Source organism: Anas acuta, chromosome W (genome assembly GCF_963932015.1).
Source record: "Anas acuta chromosome W, bAnaAcu1.1, whole genome shotgun sequence".
NCBI classification, from domain to species: domain Eukaryota; kingdom Metazoa; phylum Chordata; class Aves; order Anseriformes; family Anatidae; genus Anas; species Anas acuta.
In genome coordinates, this window is record NC_089016.1 from 21,356,611 (window position 1) to 21,375,957 (window position 19,347).

General features: G+C 46.0%; 2 long non-coding RNA genes across 2 annotated transcripts in view; both read left to right on the plus strand.

The window, feature by feature from the left end:
• The window catches only part of LOC137847051 (uncharacterized), a 750,318-nt gene that overhangs the window by 578,604 nt on the left and 152,367 nt on the right, over nucleotides 1-19,347 (plus strand). The window lies entirely within an intron of this gene.
• The window catches only part of LOC137847060 (uncharacterized), a 46,350-nt gene continuing 45,868 nt past the window's right edge, over nucleotides 18,866-19,347 (plus strand). Inside the window, exon 1 of the long non-coding RNA XR_011090766.1 lies at nucleotides 18,866-18,906. This is a non-coding gene — a long non-coding RNA (uncharacterized lncRNA). The remainder of the gene's footprint in view (nucleotides 18,907-19,347) is intronic.

A 19,347-nucleotide genomic window follows, 5' to 3' on the forward strand; every position in this document is an offset into this window, starting at 1 on the left:
GGAATCAACAATACAGGTGGACAGTTTTACCTCAGGGATTTACGGAGTCACCAATTTATTTGAGCAAGTTCTAAAACAAATTTTGGAGCAATTCCAACCTTCTGAGGAGGCGTTACTGTTACAATATGTGGATGATCTTTTATTGTCAGGACAGGAGAAAACAGTTTTGAAGGAAGCCACTTACAAGCTATTCAACTTTCTGGGAAAACAGGGCTTGAGAATACTGAAAAATAAATTACAGTATGTGGAAAGAGAAGTCAAGTATTTAGGACATCTAGTGTCTGAAAGTACCCTCCCCACCGGAAAAGTAGATATTTAGCGGAAAAGACTTTTTAAGGAATTTAAGGAATTTAGTGGAATATGTTTTTAAGGAATTATGAGCCACAGAGTCCAAAGGAAAATGGATACTTCCTGATGGGAGAGAAACGATGAATAAAGCGCTAATGAGGCCAATATTAACTGTTTTACATCAAGGGAGTCATTGAGGAATTTAAACAATGTGTGCTATGGAAATATGTATGTGTAGGGATATACATACTCTGGCTAAACAAGTATGCAGGAGTTGTGTAGTATGTCAAAAGGTAAATAAAATTATCTGCAGTCAGCCCAAAGGAGGGCGAGAACCAGGAATTCAACCCTTTCAAAGTGTGCAGGTAGATTTTACAGAACTCCCTAGAGTAGGTAAATTTAAATACTTATTAGTCTTGGTTGATCACTTGTCAGGGTGGGTGGAAGCTTTCCCTCCAGTATCTGCTACTGCAAGCTTGGTAGCTAAGGTAATTCTAGAACAGATAATTCCCAGGAATGGAATTGTTGAAAATATTGACTCTGATCAAGGAACTCACTTTACATTACAAATATTGTAAGGACTAATGTGGATTCTAGGAATTAAATGGGAATTTCACAGTCCTTGGAATCCTTCCTCTTCTGGAAGGGTGGAGCGGATGAACCAGACAGTAAAGAAGCAACTAAGTTCTGGAAACTCGGCTCCCCTGAACAAAGTGTTTACCTTTGGCACTTCTCCAAATTCAAACACCTCCAAGAAAAGATGTGGGAGTTTGACCATGTGAAATATTATTTGGATTGCTGTACTTGGGCAATGGGAATGAATTACCTCAATTCGAGACAAAAGATGCTTTTCTTAAAAACTATATACTCGGGCTGTCGTCCTCTTTATCATCTCTCAGGACCCATGGATTGTTAGCTCAATCCCCACCCTTGGAAGCCCTGATCCATCCATCCTGAGCAGGAGATTGGGTTCTGATACAGACATGGAAAGAATCAAAGATACAACCTGAGTGGGACAGACCATTCCAGGTACTCCTGACTACTGAGATGACAGTAAGAACGGCTGAGACAGGGTGGACTCATTGCACTCATTATGCCCGGGTGAAGGCATCAGTTGACCTTGAGACCTGAGAGGCTGTTCCTATAGGAGAACCTTTAAAATTAAAAATTAGGAGGAGGTGTGAATCCTTAATTGGGGAAAAAGAGTTGGATTACATATAATTAGTGTTTCCAGGCTATTCTGTTTTTTATAATAGCATGTATCTCATTCTTCATACTGATGGAAATTCAGGGGGCAATAATACTGATCCTGGGTGTGGAAATGTTACCTGTGAGGTAGGGAATTATCCATACTGTAGCAAATATGGTAGCTACAGGAATGCTAATATATATAATGCACACCAGACACAACAGGGGAATCATCCTGTAACCGGCTGGCCAGTCCTGAACGGCCAGGGGTAATATTGGCTATGTGGTAATAGGGCCAGGAAGGTGTTGCCCCCAGGGTGGAAGGGAGCTTGCACCCTGGGGGCAATAATTCTAAAAGTAACTATTACTGAAGACATACAAAGCCAAAGCTCCCTTGGGACCCATAAACACAGAATTAAGAGGAATCCAGCTAGTCCTGTAGTGAAAAGGAACAGGGCATTTCACAGTTTTGTGAGGTGGTTTAACACCTGGTTAAGTGTGAGTGAATTAGAAAAAGCTATTTTGATATCTCAGCTGTAATCAAAGAATTAGAAAATAACACTCTGGATCCCATCTGGGCACTGCATAAGGAGGTGACAAGTCTGTCAAAGATGGTATTCCAGAATCTAATGGTACTGGATTTATTACTGGCATTTCTACACTGAGTCTGTTTTGCCCATGATGATAATTGTTGAGTGATCTCCTTGTCCTTATCTCAGTCCTTGAGCCCTTTTCATCATATTTTCTCCCCCTTTCCCTTTGAGGAGGGGGAGTGAGAGAGTCGTCGTGGTGGAGCTCAGCTGCCCAACTCTGTAAAACTACCACAAGGTTCCTTCCGACCTCAACTATTCTGTGATACTGTCCCGCACGGCATCCTTTGGGACAAATTGTCCAACTGTGTATTGAAGAGGTTCACACTATGCTGGGTCATGAGCTGGCTCAACTGTAGAGCTCAAAGAGTTGTAGTGGATGGGGCTACATCTGGCTGGCAGCCAGTCACTAGCTGTGTTCCCCAGGTCTCAGTTCTAGAGCCAGTCCTATTCAAAAAACAGTGATCAGGATGCAGGAGTGGAATTCATCCTCAGCAAGTTTTCAGATGATACTAAACTGAGAGGTTCTGTTGACTGCCTGGAGGGACGAGAGGCCTTCCAGAGGGATCTGGATCCATTGGAGCACTGGACAATCATCAATGGCATGAAGTTCAGCAAAGGTAAATCCAGGGTTCTGCACCTGGGATGAAGTAATGCTGGACACAGGCACAGCTTGGGAGATGAGTGCCTAGACAGCAGCTCAGCAGAAAGGGATCTGGGGGTGCTGGTCGACAACAGGCTGAACATGAGTCAGCAGTGTGCCCTGACAGCCAAGAGGGCAAACTGCATTTTGGGATGCATTAAACACATCATAGCCAGCCAGTAAAAAAAAGAGGTGATCCTCCCAGTATATTTAGCATTGTTCACAGAGTCATAGAATCATAGAATATTCCGAGTTGGAAGGGACCCACAAGGATCATCGAGTCCAACTCCTGGCTCCACACAGGTCTACCCAAAAATTCAGACCATATGCCTAAGAGCATAGTCCAAACACTTCTTAAACTCCAGCAGGCTTGATGCCGTGACTACGTCCCTGGGGGGCCTGTTCCAGTGCGCAATCACCCTCTTGGTGAAGAACCTTTTCCTGATATCCAGCCTGAAACTCCCCTGTTGCAGCTTGACTCCATTCCCTTGGGTCCTATCACTGGTCACCAGAGAGAATAGATCAGCACCTGCCCCTCTGCTCCTCCTCATGAGGAAGCTTTAGACTGCAATGAGGTCTCCTCTCAGCCTCCTTTTTTCCAGGCCAAACAGACCAAATGACCTCAGCCACTCCTCATACATCTTCCCCTCTAGGCCCTTCATCATCTTTGTAGCCCTAAGATTGTTGCAACCTCACTTTGAATATTGTGTGTAGTTCTGATCTCCACGATATAAAAAGGATGTTAAGGTCCTCGAAAGTGTCCAGAGGAGGGAAAGAAAGCTGGTAAAAGTACTGGAAGGCATGTCCTATGAGAGAGTCTGAGGACACTTGGGTTGTCTAGTCTGGAGAAGAGAATGCTAAGAGGCAACCTCATTGCTCTCTACAACTTCCCGAGGAAGGGAAGTGGAAAGGGAAGTACCGATCTCTTATCCCTGGTAACCAATGATAGGTTGCTGTCCTCAGCAACCACCTTGACAGATGGGGCCAAAGTCATTCCCAGGTCTTATGGTTATTTTGGAGAAGGCCTACTGTTGAGGGATTTTTGAAACAGCAAGGAGGCCATGACTTGCTGCAGCTGAGCAAACCAAGCTGCCAGAAGACAATTATGAGAAGTTCCCATGACAGTGTTCCCATATCGCCCAATTGAGGAATTAAAAAATATTGTTGCCAGCAGCTGGCTTCAAGGACAAGATCTACGTGACTGCTAATCACAAGGAGGTTGTTTTCTTGCAGTTGTTTGTCTGAGTGCTTTTGACCAATAATCTTGTGTGAGACACTATCCGCCCCTATTAAATTTGCTATAAAAGTCAGGCTATTCAGGTAATAAAGAGAGAGCATGATCTGACCATACTGGTGTCTGTCATGTTTTCGGCTGTCCTTCCTGCAACAAATGGCGCCCGAACACAGTGCGACCCAGTGAGACGCGGAGAGACGCAGAGAGATGCGAGAGACGGAGAGACTCAGAGAGACGCGGGACGCAGAGAGACACGGAGAGACGCAGAGAGACTAGGAACAGAGACGCGGTAACACGCGGGACACGGAGAGACTCGGAGCACAGACATGGACAGATGCGGTGAGACGCGGAGTAGTGTCACGGTGAGACGCGGAATAGTGACGTGGAGAGACGCGGGACATCCGGGGCCGAGTTTCTACGGGAGATCGGAGGCGTCAGTGAAGATGGCAGACGAGCGCCGCTGTGAGGCGAGTTGGCACACAGCAGAGGGGTGGAGATCGTGACCCTGCAGCTCGTCTGACATAACCATGGAGGAGGAAGCAGCTATCCAGCTTCTCTCTAGTATTCTCTCTAAGACAGGCGTTTCTTGCAATGTAAAAAAGATCAAATCCTTGGTGCACTGGGCTCAGAAGGAGGGTTTTCTGAAGGAAATTCCTGTAATGTTTAGCCCAGATGAGTGGTGACACGTAGGAGATCGCTTATGGGATAAAGGCATCTTAAGTGGAAAGCTAGATAAAGATGTAAGTGGGACGTGGCGCACAGTGATTAATGTGCTGTGCAGTATGAAAACCGTACAGCAGCTGGCGATGGCGGCGGCACAAGCTTTGTCAGTACCGTCTGGGACTGACAGAACACCGAATACAAAACCTGAGACCTCAGGAACATGGCTGGCATGATTTTTTTCGTCGGTTCCTGCACCCACCCTGGTTCAGGGTATGACCTCTTCAATAAAGGAATCAGCGGCAGAAATAACTGAGGTACTATCGGAGCAGAGTGCTGATGGGGAGTGGGGGCTGCCCTCCCCACCCCCCCCACCAGAAAATCTTGATGAAGCTGTGCTGCCAGCATCCATGCCGCTGCCAGGCAGCAATAAATCCACTCGGGATGCTTTGCCAATGAAAGGTGCAGCAGCAGCTTGCAGAAATCGACCTTCAGTGGAGGAGCTGTTCCAAGAACTGTTAGAGAAATTGGAGAACTTAAAAATTACGGATTTGGAGGAGCCTCCTCTCTCGTCTGCCCCACCAGAGCCGACTCCCTCATTATCCGTCACTACAACACCGTCGGCACCAAGGAAGGACAGGTGCTCTGATGTCATGCGTGATGCCATCATAGAAGGGCATTGGCATGCTACATCCTTGGCCTGCCCTATTATCATTGACCCTGTGCAAGGCACCGGGTTGTGGCAGCCGCATGATTGGAAGCTTTTACAACAAGCTCGAAAAACGGTTACGGACTACGGTTTACGATCCCAGGCGGCTCGACAGATAATTCAATGGATTTTCCGGGCAGAACTAATGTGTCCACTTGACAGTCAAAACTTGGCGCGCTTATTGTTAACTCCTTCCCAATTGTTATTGTTTGAAAGGGAATGGTTGCAGTTAGCGCAGGGGGAAGCGGGTCAACTGCGTCAACCGGGGGACCCTCTGTATGGGATTACTGCAGAGATGTTAACGGGGACGGGTCCTTATCTCAATACCCAGGTTCAGCTGCAGATCCCTGCGATTATTCACCAAACAACTGCACAGCTCGCACTGAGGTCTCTTCTTAGTCTCCCAGGGGAAAAGAAGGCACCTCCATTTGCATCAGTACAACAGGCCCCTGGGGAACCATATGCTAAATTTATCGATCGGTTGTGGGCAGCAATTCCTGATCATCCTGATCTAACAGCGGAGTCTAAAAGCAGTGTGTTTAAAATGCTTGCGTTTGACAATGCAAACCCAAAAACTCAAAACATTTTAGTTACACTGCCGAGAACCGCACCGGTAGAGGATGTGTTGGAAAGGGTACAGAGAGCTGATCAGTCCAGGCAACCAGATGTGGTGGCACAGGCTGTAAAGGACTGCCAGAGATTTGCTTTTATGGTACCATCCATTAACAAACAGGCCTCGGCAAAGCACTATGAATGGCTAGTGCTTCTGCGGGGGATGAAGAATTCCCCTACATTATGTCAATTATATGTGGCCTGGGCACTACAACCAATTCGGACAGCGGTGTGACGTAATCATTTACCATTATATGGATAACATTCGGTTTTGTAGGCCAGAATGCTTCCAGGATTCTGATTTAAACTTTATTCAGGATACACTGGAAGCAAAAGGGTTGAAGATAGCCCCAGAGAAGTTTCAACGGAAACAGCCATGGCTATATTTGGGATGGAAAATATCAGACTCTACTATTTGTCCCCAGAAAGGTGATATAACTACGGTGTTACATAATTTGACAGATGTACAAATGTCCCTGGTAATATTCAGTGTGGTCGCCACATTGTACGGATTACTAATGACGACTTAGCTATATTACTACCTTTATTGCGGGGCAGGAGTGCAGAGCCGCAGATTACACTAACAAATGACCAACGGCAGGCTCTTTCACAAATAATTTCTAAGGTTGCAGCTGGTGCTGCTTGTAGATGTATAGCACAACTTGCACTCTCCTTCCTAATTAGCAATCATGTGTCTCATCCATTTGCGGTGATTGGTCAGTGGCAAAAAGAAAAGGGGGAGAGTAAGGGATGCCAAAGACAGAAACGATATCGGGAGGACACTGACATTAACAGCGCTGGGAATAGGAATGGCATAAATGAAACAGGTGATAGCAAGGGTGGAATGAGAGGGCAGCATTTTCGAGTCCTGGAATGGATTTTCCTACCGATTCAGCCAAAAATGAGTGTTCAGACACGGGCAGAAGCTCTCGCAGAGTTAGTACGTAAGGGTCGCTCTCGGAGTATTGAGATCAGCGGGCAGGAACCAGGAGATATTAGTCTGCCGATGACTCAGGATCATTTGGAATGGTGTTTACAGCAATCCATACCGCTACAAGAAGCTGTGTTAGGTTACCCAGGACTGGTACATTCCCGAACTCCAAAGGGGCCTCTCTGGCAAGTTATAAGATCATATAAATGGCAGGTAGTACCACGGTTTTCATCCCGACCAGTGGTGGGTCGCACTGTATACACTGATGCAGGTGCAGCAAGTAGGAAGGCTGTGTGTGTGTGGTACGAGAACAGAAGTTGGGAGAAATACATAATTCCGGGGGAGACAGGGGATTCATTACAAACATTGGCATTGTCTGCAGTTGTTTGGGCTTGTCAATGCTGGATGCATGAGCCAATTAATATCGTCCCAGACTCTCTGTATGTTGTCAACGTGGTAAACCGGATAGAGGATGTCTTGATATGGCACAGTAAGAGGGACAGATTTTTGTCATTATTTCCGCAGCTGCGAGATGCCATTCAAAGGAGAACTGCACCTTACTGTGTTATCCATATACGTAGTCATCAGTTCTCGATTGGGTGAGCAGAAGGTAATTCGCAAGCAGTCAAGTTGGTGAGTATAGTCACAGCAGGGCCTAAGAGTGATTTTGCACATGCACGAGTGTCGCACAAACTGTTCCATCAGAATGCAAAGGGTCTTCGGAGAATGCTTGGATTTACTTGGACAGAGGTGAAAGGAATAGTAAGAGTGTGCCCTTCCTCTAGTCACTGTAATAAATGGCTAAGTCCCAAATAGGGTTACAATCAAAGATAATTTATTAAATGAATAGAAGTAAGCAAACAGCGCTGGGTGCGCCGGGAGTCTCTGCTCTACCAAGACGCACACCAGTTACATCAAGCAGCTGATTTTTATGCTCCTAGGCTCCTGCATATTCATTATTACTTCTAGAAAAGGCAGGGTTATTATAATTAGTTCCCGGAATCCGAACCCTCCCACTGGCGCATGCATATCAGTCTCTGGTGGTCCCTCTGGGGGTCTCTCGTGCTGAAGGCTCATAGTCTTCCTCCCAGGCTTTTTTTCTTGTCCTTCTCCTTTGTCCATCTTGGCCGGGTGTCAGAGACTTGTGCAGCGTCCCCTGCAAGCTTTGTCTTTTAGTCATCCTTCAGCTTTCCCCTTCTCCTTAATCTCCTGGCCAGATATCAGAGACCTGCATAGTGTCCCTTGCAATAGTCATAATAGTTAGCAGTTATTCTAAAACCCCTTTCTTCTCTTATCCCCTATTGACACAAATTGATGGACTATTCCTTTGCAAGATACAAGAACTATATACATTAACCACTCTGTTTTTCTTAGAGTTGTGGTTATACAAGGGTATGTAAGACAGCAGGTCACATTCATCATACCATGCGTCCCTAGCATTGTTCCATATTGACACGAATCAGATGAACACATTTCACATCATCATGGACCAGGGTTAGGTTTGGGTATTAATCCACGGGGTGTTAAGGCACTTGAGGTATGGCAAATGGATGTAACGCATGTGCCGGAATTTGGTACTAAAAGATATGTGCATGTGAGTACTGATAATTGTTCAAGATTCATATGGGCAACGGTGCAGGGGGGAGAAAAAGCACACCATGTGTGTAGACATCTGACGGTGTGTTTTGCCATTATGGGTGTGCCACAGAAGATCAAGACAGACAATGGTCCAATGTATGTTAGCAAAAAGGTTTATGAAAATGTTGGGAGTAAAGCATATCACAGGTATTCCATATTCTCCCACAGGCCAAGTGATGGTTGAACGATCACATCAGGTTTTAAAGGAACAATTAGCGAGATTAAAAGAAATCAAGGACATCGATGAGTGATTGTCTAAGGCATTGTTTGTCTTGAATCACTTATGTTTGACTGGTGACTGAGAAGACCTTCCTGCGAGTATTCATTTTCAAACAATAAATAGAGCAGCACCAAATGTGTTACCACAAATAAGAATGAATTACCGAGATCCTGCTACAGGAACTTGGAAAGGGCCATACGGGTACAGAAACACACATAAAACCTGTGGTTACAATGACACTGCTAGGCAGGGTTTAGGGGCTTATGGCACGGAGACAAGGGGTAACAACTATAGCGTTTGGAACAATTTTACAGCTATGGCCTTACCTCCTGATGTTTTTCAAAGGCCAAAGCTTATCTGGAGCTCAATCCGGCTACTGCCATTAAAGACAATAAAAAATGTTTTTAAAAATACATCATCACAAAATGGAGTACTAAGGAGAATCTCCATCCTTTACTGGATGCGGGGAGAAACTTAGTTACAAGAGATGAGGAAAAGGCTGAGGTGCTTAATGCCTTCTTTGCCTCAGTCTTTAGCAGCAAAACCAGTTGCTCTCTGGATGCCCAGTACCCTGAGCTGGTGGAAGGGGATGGGGAGCAGAATGTGGCCCTCACTATTCATGAGGAAATGGTTGGCGACCTGCTACAGCACTTAGATGTACACAAGTTGATGGGGCCGGATGGGATCTACCCGAGGGTACTGAGAGAACTGGCAGAGGAGCTGGCCAAGCCACTTTCCATCATTCATCAACAGTCCTGGCTATCGGGGGAGGTCTCAGTTGACTGGCGGCTAGCAAACGTGATGCCCATCTACAAGAAGGGCCGGAGGGTAGACCCGGAGAACTATAGGCCTGTCAGTTTGACCTCAATGCCAGGGAAGCTCATGGAGCAGATTATCTTGAGTGTCATCACGCGGCACTTGCAGGGCAAGCAGGTGATCAGGCCCAGTCAGCATGGGTTTATGAAAGGCAGGTCCTGCTTGACGAACCTGATCTCCTTCTATGACAAAGTGACGCACTTGGTGGATGAGGGAAAGGCTGTGGATGTGGTCTACCTTGACTTCAGCAAGGCTTTTGACACTGTTTCCTACAGCATTCTCCTGAAGAAACTGTCTACTCGTGGCTTGGACTGGCATATGCTTCGTTGGGTTAAAAACTGTCTGGGTAGCAGGGCCCAAAGAGTTGTGGTGAATGGAGTCAAATCCAGTTGGAGGCCAGTCACTAGTGGCGTTCCCCAGGGCTCGGTACTGGGGCCGGTCCTCTTTAATATCTTTATCGATGATCTGGATGAGGGGATCGAGTGCACCCTCAGTAAGTTTGCAGATGACACCAAGTTAGGTGCGTGTGTCGATCTGCTCGAGGGTAGGAAGGCTCTGCAGGAGGATCTGGATAGGCTGGACCGATGGGCTGAGGTCAGCTGTATGAAGTTCAACAAGGCCAAGTGCCGGGTCCGGCACCTGGGTCACAATATCCCCAAGCAGAGCTACCGGCTGGGAGATGAGTGGTTGGAAAGCTGCCTGGCAGAGAAGGACCTGGGAGTGTTCGTTGATAGTTGGCTGAATATGAGCTAGCAGTGTGCTCAGGTGGCCAAGAAGGCCAACAGCATCCTGGCTTGTATAAGAAGCGGTGTGGCCAGCAGGGCTAGGGAAGTGATTGTCCCCCTGTACTCGGCTCTGGTGAGGCCGCACGTCAAGTACTGTGTTCACTTTTGGGCCCCTCACTGCAAGAAGGACATGGAGGTGCTTGATCGAGTCCAGAGAAGGGCAACAAAGCTGGTGAGGGGTCTGGAGAACAAGTCTTGCGAGGATCGGCTGAGGGAGCTGGGATTGCTCATCCTGGAGAAAAGGAGGCTCAGGGGTGACCTTATTGCTCTTCATAAGTACATTAAAGGAGGCTGTAGTGAGCTGGGGGTTGATCTATTCTCCCACGTGCCTGAAAACAGGACGAGGGGGAACGAGCTAAAGTTGCGCCAGGGGAGTTTTAGGTTGGATATTAAGAAGAACTTCTTTACTGAGAGGGTTGTGAGGCATTGGAATGGGCTGCCCAGGGAAGTGGTGGAGTCACCATCCCTGGAGGTCTTTAAAAGACGTTTAGATGTTGAACTTAGTGATATGGTTTAGTGGAGGACTTGTTAGTGTTAGGTCAGAGGTTGGACTCAATGATCTTGAGGTCTCTTCCAACCTAGACAATTCTGTGATTCTGTGATTTTCTGATTTGTGGGGATAGGCCCTGGCAAGGTATCCCTGCAAATGCTATTGGAGGTCCATGTTACTTAGGTAAACTCACTATATTTGCTCCTAGCTTTTCACAGTTGCGTGAGATCACCAGACATAAATGGGCATTGCTCACACCGGATTGCAATGATAATGTTGAATTGCTTGGTGATGCAGCTAGAGCGGCACTGGCAATTTTCGTGCCAGGAGTGGCATCTGTGGCCGCACTTAACAACTTAGAAAAATTGGTATGCTGGGCCGAGAAGCAAGCCCATGCCACAACAGAGATACTTGAGGAGATGTTACCAGATCAAAATAGTCTGCAACATGTGCTCTTACAGGATCGAGCTGCTGTTGACTTCTTGCTCTTGGCTCAAGGGCATGGGTGTGAGGACTTTGAGGGAATGTGCTGTTTAAACCTTTCTGATGAGTCAATTCACAAATCCATTACTTTCCTGAAAGAGCACATGAGAAAGATTCAAAATGATATCAATCCGTTCAATCAATGGCTCACTGATTTGTTTGAAATGATGCATAGATGGTTACTGAGATTAGTCGAAGAGGGATTAAGGATTCCGTTTGTTGTGGTGTTAATCGTCATTGCGTGTTGTATTGCAATAAATGTGGTTAAAGGGTTACTTGCAAAACTGTTACATCGGGCTTGGTTTGCTCAAAAAGAAAAAGGGGGAATTGTTGAGGGATTTTTGAAACAGCAAGGAGGCCATGACTTGCTTCAGCTGAGTAAACCAAGCTACCAGGACGACTATGAGAAGTTCCCATGACAGTGTTCCCACATCGCCCAATTGAGGAATTTAGAAAAATATTGTTACCAGCAGCTGGCTTCAAGGACAAGGTCTACGTGACTGCTAATCACAAGGAGGTTGTTTTCTTGCAGGTGAGGTTGTTTTCTTGCAGTTGTTTGTCTGAGTGCTTTTGACCAATAATCTTGTGTGAGACACTATCCGCCCCTGTTAATTTTGCTATAAAAGTCAGGCTATTCAGGTAATAAAGAGAGAGCATGATTTGACTATACTGGTGTCTGTCATGTTTTTGGCCATCCTTCCTGCAACAGCCTATGGAATGGGAAGATATTGTAATAAATTGCTCAGTTTTCAACATAGGACTATAATCAAAGTTTACAATTTATTAAAGGAATAGAGGTAAGCAAACAGCGCTGGGTGCGCCGGGAGTCTCTGCTCCACCAAGACGCACACCAGTTACATCAAGCAGCTGATTTTTATGCTCCTAGGCTAATACATATTCCTTACTACTTCTAGAAAAGTCAGGGTTATTATAATTAGTTCCCGGAATCCAAACCCTCCCACTGTCGCATGCGTATCAGTCTCCGGTGATCCCTCTGGGGGTCTGTGGGGGTCTCTCGTGCTGAAGGCTCATAGTCTTCCTCCCTCTTGTCCTTCTCCTTTGTCCAACTTGGCTGTATGTCAGAGACTTGTGCAGAGTCCCCTGCAAGCTTTGTCTTTTAGTTGTTCTTCAGCTCTCCCTGTCTCCTTAATCTCCTGGCCAGATATCAGAAACTTGCATAGTGTCCCCTGCAATAGTCATAATAGTTAGCAGTTATTCTGAAACCCCTCAGATATCAGAGACTTCAAGGAAAAGCCTACAAATACATTTCCCTTCAAGCTCTCTATTGACACGAATTGCTAAAACATTCCTTTGCAAGATACAAGAATTATATACATTAACCACTCTGTTTTTCTTAGACTTGTGCTTATACAAGGGTATGTAAGACAGAAGGTCACATCCCTCATACTTTGCGGCCCTAGCATTGTTCCATACTGACACGAATCAGATGAACATATCTCACAATATCTTAACAGTTAAGGGAAAGAGAATAGAATCATAGCACCATAAAATGGTTTGGGTTGGAAGGGACTTTAAAGATCATATAGTTCCATCTCCCCTGCCATGGGCAGGGACACCTTCCACTAAACCACGTTGCTCAAAGCTCCATTCAACCTGGCCTTGAACACCTCCAGGGATGCGGCACCCAAAAGTTCTCTGGGCAACCTGTTCCAGTGCCTCATCACCCTCATAGTAAAGAATATCTTCCTTATATCCAATCTTTCCTCTTTTAGTTTAAAGCCATTACTCCTTGTCCTTTCACTATATTCCCTGATAAAGAGTTCTTCCAGGCTTTCCTGTAGGCCCCCTTGTAGGTAATGGAAGGCTCCAATGGAGCTTTCTCTTCTCCAGGCTGAACAACCCCAACTCTCTCAGCCTGTTTTCTTAGGAGAGGTGATCCAGCCCCTTGATCATTTTTGTGGCACTCCTTAGGACTCGTTCTAATATGTCCATGTCTTTCCTGTGCTGGGGGCCTCAGAGCTGAATGCAGTACCCCAGATGGGATATCATGAGAGCAGAGAGGCAAAACCACCTCCCTCGACCTGCTGGCCATGCTTCTTTTGATGCAGCCCAGGATACGGGGGCTTTCTGGTCTTCTGTGAAGCTGTTTTATTCATGATTGCAATGGTGGGTGTCCTGCAAGCAGGAGCACCCGGCAGAAGTATATCATAAGCTTATATCACCTATTACCCAACGCTTGGTTCCTCCCCTGTTTCCTCGTTGGCTGAGTACTGCAGGTTCACAAGCTACTCGATGCCTTTCTATACCTTCTTCACAAAATCAGTGAAGGAGGGGAGAAGGTGCTCCAGGTTATGGTGTCTTGGGTCTACGTGTCAAGAATTGCTCTAAAATCTGCTCTAAAACATGCCCAAATAAATTTGGTGATTCTGTGAACCCCTGAGGTAAAACAGTCCATCTATATTTTTGTTTCTGACCTGTTTCAGGGTCTTTCCACTCAAAGGCAAATATGTTTCTGCTCGCAGGGTCCAGCGGACAGGCTCAAAAGATATCTTTTAAATCTATCACACTGAACTACTTATGTTCATGTGGGATCCTGTTCATCATAATGTATGGATTTGGAACCACAGGGTGGCGCTTCCGCGCTATCTCTGTATTTTTTTCTTAGATCCTGTATCAGTTCGTAAGAACTATCAGCCTTTCTTACTGACAGGAGTGTTAAAAGGAGAGATGCATGGTTCCAATAATCTATCTTTAATCAATTCTCTTATTACTGATTTAAGACCATTTTGTCCCTCAGTTGAAATATGGTATTGCTTCTGCTTTATTGCCTCATATCCTTCCTGTATAAGGTGATATTAATTCCTCCTCTATTTCCCTCCTTGACCCAAACTATGAGGTCTATTACTTTTTCATCATCTTCTGTCAATATCTTCATTGATACTGTTATTCCCACCTGACAACGTAATATTTGAATAGCCAATTTCATCATCAAATCCCTCCCCAACAAATTAGTCCCTGCATCAGGTACATACAGTACTTGCCCAGTGATTGTTTTATCCCCCAGTCTCACTTTGGTATCCCCAAAAAGAGGCACTGTTATCCCCATCCCTTCTACCACTGTCACCCTTAGGATTTCATCAGTTAATTTACGGGCCAGTGATGATCTATTGTTGTGGTTCCGCTCGAGTGGGCAGCCGAGCTCCACCACAGCCGCTCTCTCACTCCCCCTCCTCAAAGAGGAATGGGGAGAAAATATGTGAAAAGGGCTCAAGGATTGAGATAAGGATGAGAAAATCACGCAATAATTATTGTAACGGGCAAAACAGACTCAGCATAAGAAGACAGATAGTAAGATTTATTGCTCATTACTAACAAGCTAGAGAAGTGAGAAACAAAGGAAAGAAACCAAAAGCACCTTCCCCCCCCATCCACCCTCTTCCACCTCCTCCCCCCGAGCGGCACAGGGGAACGGGGGAATGGGGGTTATGGTCAGTCTACAGCACTACTTCTCTGCCGCTCCTTCTCGGTCACTCTCGTCCCCTGTGCTGTGGGGTCCCACCCACGGGATGCAGTCCTTGATGAACTGATCCGGCGTGGGCTTCCCACAGGCAGCAGCTCTTCCAGAACTGCTCCAGATATGGGTCCGTACCACGGGGTCCATCCCTCAGGAGAAAACTGCTCCAACCTGGCTCCCCCACGGGCAGCAGCTCCTGCCAGGTCACCTGCTCCTGCGTGGTCTCCTCTCCACGGGCTACAGGTCCGGCCCAGAATCTGCTCCGGCAGGGGTCTTCCACAGGCAGCAGCCTCCATCGGTGCAGGGCCACCTGCTCCAACGTGGTCTCCTCCACGGGCTGCAGCGTGGAACCCTGCTCCACCGTGGTACTCCATGGGCTGCAGGGGGACATCCTGCTTCACCATGGTCCTCACCACAGGCCGCAGGGGACTTCTGCTCCGGCGCCTGGAGCACCTCTCCCCCTCCTTCTACACTGACCTTGATGCCGTTCCTCATTCCCTTCACTCTCCCAGCTGCTGTGTGGCGCAGCGTTTTTTTCCCGGTCTTAAATATGCTCTCACAGAGGCGCAAAACAACATCGCTTATTGGCTCAGCTCTGGAAAACAATGGGGCCCTTCCCAAACATGGGGCAGCTTCTAAATCTTTCTCACAGAAACCACCCCTATGGCTCCCTGCTACCAAAACCTTGCCACGTAAACCCACTACATCTATCTGCCCCAGTATCTACTAAAAACACTTCTTCTTCATTAGGTCCCACCACTAAATTTATCAAAGGCTCTTGGTGGGACCAGCTTTCTGAGAAGCCCTGACTGCCCTATTCTGAATTTATAACAACTGTGGTGACCAGCTTGACCACACTTGAAACATCTTTTTTGTCCCTACTGTAATTTAGACTGCAACACAGGTAGCTTCCTCTGCTTATCATTCTTTCATCTCTCTTCCTCAGCCTTCCACCCTGGGTCTGACTTATCCTGACAATTTCTCCCTTCATCTCCAATCCTCTGCTTCATTACCTGATTCACTGTGGATATAGTTTCTCTCTCTGTCTTTCCTTCTCCTCTCTCCTCCTGACATACATCTTCAGGGCCTCCCGCAGGAGGGTCTCTAGTGGCTGTTCACTCCATCCTTCCATCTTCTGGAGCTTTTCTGCATGTCCGACCAGGTTTTAGTCCCAAAGTGTATTTTCAAAAGCCCTTGGGCTACAGGGTCCTCAGGAATCATCCCTAAGTACTTCCTCATTCCATCCCTCAATCTTTGCAGAAAGTCATTAGGGAATTCATCCTTTTGTTATTGGATTTCAAATGCTTTAGTAAAATTCTAGGACTTTGTTACTGCTTCCTTAATCTCCATTATTATGTCCCTTAAGTCTCTCATATTGGCACGTGAATATTTCTGCTCTACTGGAATTGCTCCTGGTGGGGGGGGGGGGGGGGGGAGGGGTGGTTAGCCGCCCTCTTAATTAATCCCCACTCTTCTCTATCACTTCCCCCTTTTCGTGGCCCAGTCCCTCGCGGGATGTGGGAACCGCACTACCGAGGGGTCCACACTCGCTTCGTCCGCAATTGGACGTCTCGTTTGTTGTGTTCCGGGATATCCAACCCCAACCGAACGGATCACCGGCGTATACTTACCCATCCTGTGGGTCTTCGTTCGGGCTTCGTGCACAAAGGTTGCCTGGAGTTTACCGGTTTTATTTGCTTGTGTCTAATTTTGGGTTCGTCGGTGAAGGATTTGAATGAAAGTAGTCCTAGCGAAGGCCGCTGAAATCAGCGGGGCGCCCCCTCTGAAGGTCTTTCAATCAGATTGCCTTCATCCGAGTCACGGCACCAAATTGTTATAAGTTAGACCACACAATTTACTGGTCTATTGAAATTATTTTATTAATCAAGTAAGCAGACACAAGCAAAACAGCGCTGGGCGGCTGGGGAGTCTCCGCTCCACCACGGCACGCAACTTCCCCTTTCCAGTGTTGCTGTTTTATAGCATTGAAGTTCTGGCTTGTCGAGACTTGTTGACCTGTCGAGACCTGTCGACTTGTCGAGACCTGTCGCCTTGTCGACTTGTCGAGACTTGTTCTGAGGCTGCGCAGTCTGTTGTTGGGGGTCGTTATTCTTCCTCCGGTGATCACGCGTTGTGCTTGTGTTCAGGTGGGGGCAAAACAAGATGTCTTGCGGTGGATGGGTGGTATCTTACAGAATCTTTGTTTTAACAAGGATGTTTACCCAATCCCCTTTCCCCATTTGTCCCCATGTTACAATGACGTGAGTTGTGAAACCTTATCTCCTCAGTAGATTCTTTTAAATTCTCAAGGACAATGAACAAACCCCTACTAATTTATCACAATCTCCATTATTATGTCCCTTAAGTCTCTCATATTGGCACGTGGATATTTCTGCTCTACTGGAATTGCTCCGGGGAGGGGGGGGGGGGAGGGGTGGTTAGCCACCCTCTTGATTAATCCCCACTCTTCTCTAGTGAATAACATACTCAGGATTGAAATCATCTCTCCCCAGGGATATAAATTAGGCCCTAGAAACTGATCTATGTGTTCCTCTAGTCCTATGGAGTCCTCAATTAAAGGTTTAATTTCCTTCTTAAAATTCCTAACCTCTCCGCTGGTAATGAGGGGTTCACATAACCTATTTCATAGAATCATCATAGAATGGCTTGGGTTGGAAGGGACCTTAAAGATCATCTGGTTCCAACCCCCCTGCTATAGGCAGGGATGCTGCCCATTAGATCAGGTTGCTCAGGGCCTCATCCAGCCTGGTCTTGAACACCTCCAGGGATCTATTTGTTTAATTAATTGTAATTAATATTCTTTTAAATTACAATTTAAAATTGTAATTAATATTCTATTCGTTTAATAAATTGTAAACTTTGATTGTAACCCTATTTGGGACTTAGCCATTTATTACAAATGGGGGCTCGTCTGGGAGTGCTTTGATTCCTGAATTCTGATTTGATCTAGGAGAGGCGCCCCACCATTTGGTGGCTCCTGTTCGAGTCAGGTCAGGACTAATGCCATCTTGAACCTGAATAAAGGTAAGCAAAGATTTTGATTTTTTTAAGAGCTCCCTTGCCAGCTGCAGCACTGTATTTTGCCCGTAATTCTGCGCGCGAAGATCCGAATGAAGACAACGGAGTCATAAGTATTTAAGGCGTATACCATTCGGTTGGATGGGATTCGGTAGCCTGTGTGTGTAAGAGTGTGTTATAAATGAAGTCTCAACTCAATCTGAATTTAGTAATATTTATAAAACAAATTTTTCTAAAAGGTATAAAAGGCAAGTAAACAGCGCTGGGTGTGCGGGGAGTCTACGCTCCACCAACACGCACACACAAACATCAAACATTCTAAATATACAGAACATTGCTTTACATACTAAACCCGAGTACACCTATACATATGTACAATCAGGAAAGGTAACAAACAATCCTTTCAGTTCCATGACTTACTAAACGCGAGTACGCCGATACATATGTACAATCAGAAAAGGTCCTGTTTCCAGTGACTTTCTTGCTTTAAGCTGTCAAGCAACTTGACCTTCGGACCTTATGTATCCTGTTCTTCCCAGATCGAAGAAAAACATATCCATCTCCTTTTCAAGGCCAATAGGCCTGGGTCAAAAGGCACGTTCAGGTCTTGTTGCCTTTTTTTATCTTGAGGACACGCTCCCCTCTTATACCCTTCACCCCATAGCAGTTCTTTTCAAAACAACTTTTCATTGGACAAACAACTTTGCAAATAACAGCAATGGCAAACACCCAGAAACTTCCATGCCTTAACGGCTGGAGAACAAGCAACCAGAGACTGCATGGAGTCTCCTGAATCACCCTTCTTTGTTCCCTCTAAACTCTTTTACATTCCTGATGGCCTTGTCATTAAGAGTCTAATGTTATCTCAACCACGGGGCTTTCCGACCCCCATGGCCACACTCCCAAATCTTCCCCTTCTTTATTAATATCAAGCAACTTCTCGACACGAATTACCACTCCATATATAGCATATGTCTTATTCTTAAAAGTCCAGGTATTTTGTGTTGAAAGCATTTGTGTAAGTGTAAGGGTTTGAAACTGTTATAAATGAGGTCTCAACTCAATCTGAATTTTGTAATATTTATAAAACAAATTTTTCTAAAAGGTATAAAAGGCAAGTAAACAGCGCTGGGTGTGCGGGGAGTCTACGCTCCATCAACACGCACACACAAACATCAAACATTCTAAATATATAGAACATTGCTTTACATACTAAACCCGAGTATGCCTATATATATTCACGATCAGAAAAGGTAACAGTCCTTTAAGTTTCATGACTTAACAGTCTCCATTTTCCTTTCCTTTTCTTGACTACTAACAAGTCTCCATTTTCCATTCCTTTTGAGCGATGTGTCTCGCTTTAAGTTGTCAAGCAACTCGGTCTTCAGGCCTTATGTATCCCGTTCTTCCCAGATCGAAGAAAAGCATATCCATCTCCTTTTCAAGGCCAATAGGCCTGGGTCAAAAGGCACGTTCAGGTCAACAGGGGGCGCAACAGCAAAAGCCTTTGATGGCTGTAGCAGCAGAGGGGCCGATGGCGTAGCAG